At 40.3% G+C, this 6,000-nt stretch overlaps 1 protein-coding gene across 1 annotated transcript in view; it reads left to right on the forward strand.

The window, feature by feature from the left end:
- ADAMTS16 (ADAM metallopeptidase with thrombospondin type 1 motif 16) overlaps positions 1-6,000 on the forward strand; it is a 190,711-nt gene that overhangs the window by 85,740 nt on the left and 98,971 nt on the right. The gene's annotated exons all lie outside the window — the stretch shown is intronic.

Here is a 6,000-nt window from a genome sequence, read left to right on the forward strand (position 1 = left end):
GGAAATAGCAACCCACTCCATTATTCTTGTCTGGGAAATCCCACGGACAGAGGAGCTTGACGGGCTACAGTCCATGGGGTCACAAGAGTTTTCTTTTATCCTAGTTTATAATAAAATCAAAAGGAAAGTGGACAAAAATATATAGTCCTCCAGAAATCTCCAACATTTCAGAACACGCTGGGTATATGCCCAATTTAAATCCAACATGATCATCTTCTTTCTTCTAAACTCAAGTAGGTCTCCCCGCAGAGTCAGTTACAGCTGTCTGCCAGAACTGGATGTTTATCTCCTCAGCTGGGTAATCTCACCTTGAAACCAGAATAGTAAATCAGCTAGTGTCAACACAGTATTCTCAGTGTTGCTTTCTCTGGTGGAGGAATATGTAAGATCCCTGAGAATTTTTTTGTGTTACTCTTCTGTTTGCTAAGGAAAAGGAGCCCACATCTACATTTTCTTTCAAAGGTAGAGTGTTCTACAGCATACTCTTGGTTTCCACACTGTTTTGCTGAGACTGTAGGCTATCATCTGTGGTAAACTAGTGCTGTTTGGAAAATACAGGGAGTAAGTTAAATGCAGCATGTCTTTCTATTCTCAAACTAAGTCACTAAGTCATGTCCAACCCTTTTGTGATGCCATATACTGTAGCCCGCCAGGCTCCTCTGTCCATGGGATTTCCCAGGCAAGAATACTAGAGTGTATTGCCATTTCCTTTTCCAGACATCTTTCTATTACTGAGGAAATATTTACACTCAGGGAAATTTATTTGTTTTCAGTTCAGTTCAGTCGCTCAGTCGTGTCCGACTCTTTGCGACCCCATGAATCGCAGCACGCCAGGCCTCCCTGTCCATCACCAAATCCCGGAGTTCACTCAGACTCACGTCCATCGAGTCAGTGATGCCATCCAGCCATCTCATCCTCTGTAGTCCCCTTCTCCTCCTGCCCCCAATCCCTCCCAGCATCAGAGTCTTTTCCAATGAGTCAACTCGTCGCATGAGGTGGCCAAAGTACTGGAGTTTCAGCTTTAGCATCATTCCTTCCAAAGAAATCCCAGGGCTGATCTCCTTCAGGATGGACTGGTTGGATCTCCTTGCAGTCCAAGGGACCCTCAAGAGTCTTCTCCAACACCACAGTTCAAAAGCCTCAATTCTTCAGTGCTCAGCTTTCTTCACAGTCCAACTCTCACATCCATACATGACCACAGGAAAAACCATAGCCTTGACTAGATGGACCTTAGTTGGCAAAGTAATGTCTTTGCTTTTGAATATGCTGTCTAGGTTGGTCATAACTTTTAGATTTACAATTAAATTTTTACCTGGTGACCTTTTATCAAACTGAGGTCCCCTCTTGGTCCTTGCTTGGTAAGAGATTCTGTTAGTTTGTTTAATAATATTATTTACAGCTTCTGTAGCCCCTGCAATATTTGTTACTTGGTATGTAATGATTTCAGAGATGAGTGTTAAAATCTTTAACAAAGATTATATACTTTTCTGTTTTTCCCATCGGTTCTATTAGTTTTTGCTTTGTGTATTTGGAAGCTAGGTTTTTAGATGTATGCGAGTTTTGGATTTATGTCTTGCTGATCCTTTCATTAATATACAGTGACTTTATTTTACTTCTGATGATGTCACTCTCCTTGAATTCCACTGTATCTCCTGCTGATACAGCCACATCAGCTCATTTAAGAACACTCTGCATGCTTTCCGCATTCTTTACCTGCCCGTTTCTCCGTGTGTTTATGTAACATGTCTCTTGTAGCATCCTTAAGTTTGGTATTGCTTTTGTATCCAGTTGAACAGTTTCTAGCCTTTCACTGGAATGTTTAATCCATTTATGTTTAATGTAATTATTGACACGGGACTTCCCTGGTGGCTCAGATGGTAAAGAATCCGCCTGCAATGCAGGAGACCTGAGTTTGATCCCTGGGTTGGGAAGATCCCCTGGAAGAGGGCATGGCAGCCCACTCCAGTATTCTTGCCTAAAGAATCCCCATGGACAGAGGAGCCTGGCAGCTTATAATCCATGGGGTCACGATGAGTCAAACACAACCGAGCGATAAGCACAACAATTATTGACATAGTGGATTTAAATCTCCCATTTTACTGTTTGTTTCCCAATCTCATTCCTTTTTTTCGTTTCTGTTTTCTTTTGGGGTCACAAAGAGTCAGACATGACTGAGGGTCATGGGGTCACAAAGAGTCAGACACGACTAAGCGATAAGCACAGCAGTTACTGACATAGTGGATTTAAATCTCCCATTTTGCTGTTTCTTTCCTTTTCTCATTCCTGTCTTGTTTCTGTTTTCTTTTGGATTAAATCTCTTTTCAAAAATTCTATGTTTTGAACCAATTTGCTTTTTAGCTGTCCTTTTCTTGTAGTTTTAGTGGTTGCTCTAAAGTTGCATCTGTAACTTGCAACCTATGTAGAATTAGCATCATGTCACTTTATGCAAAATGCAGGATCCTTACAACAAATGGGTCTGTGGAGCCTTCTTTCACACTTTGTCCTATCATCATGATGTATTTTATTTCTTTTGCAAGCTGTGAGCCACATGGCACACTGTTACAATTTTTGTTTTAGAATAATTTATTATTTTTAAATAAAATAGAGTCGCCTTTTATGTTAACCCACACGTTTGCCATTTGTTATTCATGCTTTCTTATAGATCAGTTTCAAACTGTGTCATTCCCTTGCGGCCTGAAGAACTTCCTTCAGCATTTCTGTAGGAGAAACCTGTGGCCGTAAAGAATCTCCGGTTTTCTTTATCTGAAAAACATCATTAATTTACCCTCAGTTTTGAAGAACAGTTTTTTGTGAATGTAAAATTCTAAACAGTTCATTCTTTGTTCCTTTCTTTCCCTTTGGACCTTTAAAGATATAGTTCCATTTTCATCTGGACTCAGCTGTTTCTAATAAGGGTTTGTCATCATTTGTATCTTTCTTCTAACATTCCTAATCATTTATTTAGACAATTCATCAAACTCTGCATTTGGTTTAAGTTTCATACTAGAATCACCATTTGGTTCTTTTTTATAGTCTGTATTTCTCTAAAGAATATCCCATTTGTTCACTTATGTCCATTTTTTGAATATATTATAACATATCACTTGGGTTACAATTATATATTATGATATATTGTTATTTTATGTTATGTATATTCATATTACATTGTTATAGTAGGTGAATTCTTTTGATCCCCCAAGCCTTTGTTTTATTATTCCTTTTTTTTGTTTAGTCACTCAGTCATACCTGACTGTGACCCCATAGACTGTAGCCCTCCAGGCTCCTCTGTCCATGGGATTTTCCAGGCAAGAATACTGGAGTAGGTAGCAATTTCCTTCTCCAGGGGATCTTCCAGACCCAGGAATTGAACCTGAGTCTCCCATATTGCGGGCAGATTCTTTACCATCTGAGCCACCATTATTCTTCCTTAGGGCTCATCTATTCAGGGTTTTCCTTAGCTCTAAGGCACAGCCTGTACTCTACCTATTAGACAGCTTGTAGTTCTTACTCATGAGATGTGGACTTTGGGCTTTCCACAGGATGCCCAGATGCTCGCTGTATTTCTTCACACTTTGAGTGGGCCAGAACACTGCTTTTTCCCAGCACTGTGTATGTGCAGTCTTCCAACCCTTATCAGCTTTCAGCTCAAAGATGCTGTGCTCTGCCAGGCCACTTGGAGTCTCATCCTGTGTATCGGCCATTCACCCCTTAGATAAGGACCTGCAGGGAATCTTCAGGGCTCCCTATTCAATTTAGCTTTTTCCTTTCTGGCCGTCGTCCCACAAATTCTGGCTACTTCTGCAGCCCCAACTTGGATCTCTGCACTCAGTTCGGTGAGACCGCTGTTGTCTGCATAGGATCCACATTTCTGTACCATGGTCAGCAAAATGTACCCAGGCAGGGAGCTGGGCAGAGGTGGCACTCACCTGATGAATTTCTCTTCTCTTGAGAACTATGTACTGTTTTGCTTGTTACAAGAGTCTGAAATAATTAGCCAGTTTTATAACTTTTAAATGTAGAAAAGTAACCCTAGTACCACTTACTTAGCCATAAACAAGTGAGAAGATACCTTTTGAAAAAAAATCCATCAAAGTCAGTATTGTAACATCATTCCCTATGATGTGAAATTATCTTTTAATGCAAATAAAATTGACATAGTTTTCTTTTTAGAAGTTAAATTCTACGCATGTGGCCAAACCTTCTAATATAAAGAATCTCTTTATATACAGAGTGACAATTAGATTCTATATATTCCATATGAATTGAAGCATCTCAGGACATTTTAAATTATAAAATTTAATTTTTCAAATGACTTCCTGCTGAAATCTTATAAGAATGAGTCTATTTGGTTAAGTTGAAATGTAAAGATCTTGAACTTTTCTGATGGGAGAATATAAAATAATAAATAACAGAAAAACTACCCAGTGCCTAAACTAACCCTTGGCACTTAAGACCCACTCAGTACAAATTTGCTGGGAAGGGTTACAGATGGATGGATGATATTTTAGACAGGGTTAAACCTCTTTTAAGTACCAAGTGCTATTTTAGTTTGGAAACTTAAAAGATGATGTGGATGCATATGCATTCTTCTCTTGGATAAATGGGTGTACGTTTGGTGTGTATGAATGGGTGTGTACATACTTGTGTATAAATACACACACATAGATGGTCATGGCGTTCTCGATCCACTGATGACTTCTATATTGATAATCAGAACTGGTGATACAAACACACCACTACTTGAAAAAAAATAATTGCAATAAATTATGTATCTTATTATAACATTATTTGTATATGGATTTTCAGTATATATTTTTGAGGAAGTCTAATACTAACAGTTTGAGAAAACAAATCTGATAGCACTCTATTCAGGATGTGGACATGGTAAAACAAATCCAATCATCTGAAAATGTTTATTTTTTTGGAACGTTAGGTTGTGATACTAAATTTAATCAAGTGGTAAAGAATCCACCTGCCAATGCAGGAGACACGAAAGCCACGGATGTGATCGCTGGGTGGGGAGGATCCCCTGGAGAAGGAAATGACAACCCACTCCAGTACTCTTGCCTGGAAAATTCCATGGACAGAGGAGCCTGGTAGGCTACAGTTCATGGGGTCACAAGAGAGTCAGACACAGCTGAGCTATTGAGCACATGCATACCAACAAGTCAGTATTACCGAAATAGGTCACTGTGAAGATAACTCTTAATTTATGGGATGGAATAGCAAGTGAGAGCCTTCGTTGAAGAGAGTGTTCCTTAGCTGCTGCTGCTACTGCTAAGTCACTTCAGTCGTGTCCGACTCTGTGTGACCCCATAGACGGCAGCCCACCAGGCTCCCCCGTCCCTGGGATTCTCCAGGCAAGAACACTGGAGTGGGTTGCCATTTCCTTCTCCAATGCATGAAAGTGAAAAGTGAAAGGGAAGTCGCTCAGTTGTGTCTGACTCTTCGAGACCCCATGGACTGCAGCCTACCAGGCTCGTCTGTCCATGGGATTTTCCAGGCAAGAGTACTGAAGTGGGATGCCATCGCCTTCTCCGTGTTCCTTAGCAGCAGAGATAAAAGGAAGAGTGAGCTCTTTACATGGGCCTAAGCATTCTTCTGTTTTTTTTTTTCCTGTTCACCTTTAAAAAAAAAAAAAAAACACCTTGGGATATAGCTGACTCATTGAAAAAGTCCCTGATGCTGGGAAAGATTGAGGGCAGAAGAAGAAGAGGGCTTCAGAGGATGAGACAGCTGGATGGCATCACCGATGCTATGGATATGAACTTGGGCAAACTTGGGGAGATGTTGAGGGACAGAGAGGCCTGGTATGCTGCAGTCCATGGGGTCACAAAGAGCCAGACATGACTGGACAACTGAACAACAATAGTTGCTTTATAGTGATGCATACTTTTGTGTACAGCAAAGTGAATCAGCTATATGTTTACATGTATCAACATTCAGAAAACGAAGATCATGGCATCCGGTCCCATCACTTCATGGGAAATAGATGGGGAA

The sequence above is a fragment of the Oryx dammah genome, unplaced genomic scaffold (genome assembly GCF_014754425.2).
Source record: "Oryx dammah isolate SB20612 unplaced genomic scaffold, SCBI_Odam_1.1 HiC_scaffold_20, whole genome shotgun sequence".
Classification (NCBI taxonomy): Eukaryota; Metazoa; Chordata; class Mammalia; order Artiodactyla; family Bovidae; genus Oryx; species Oryx dammah.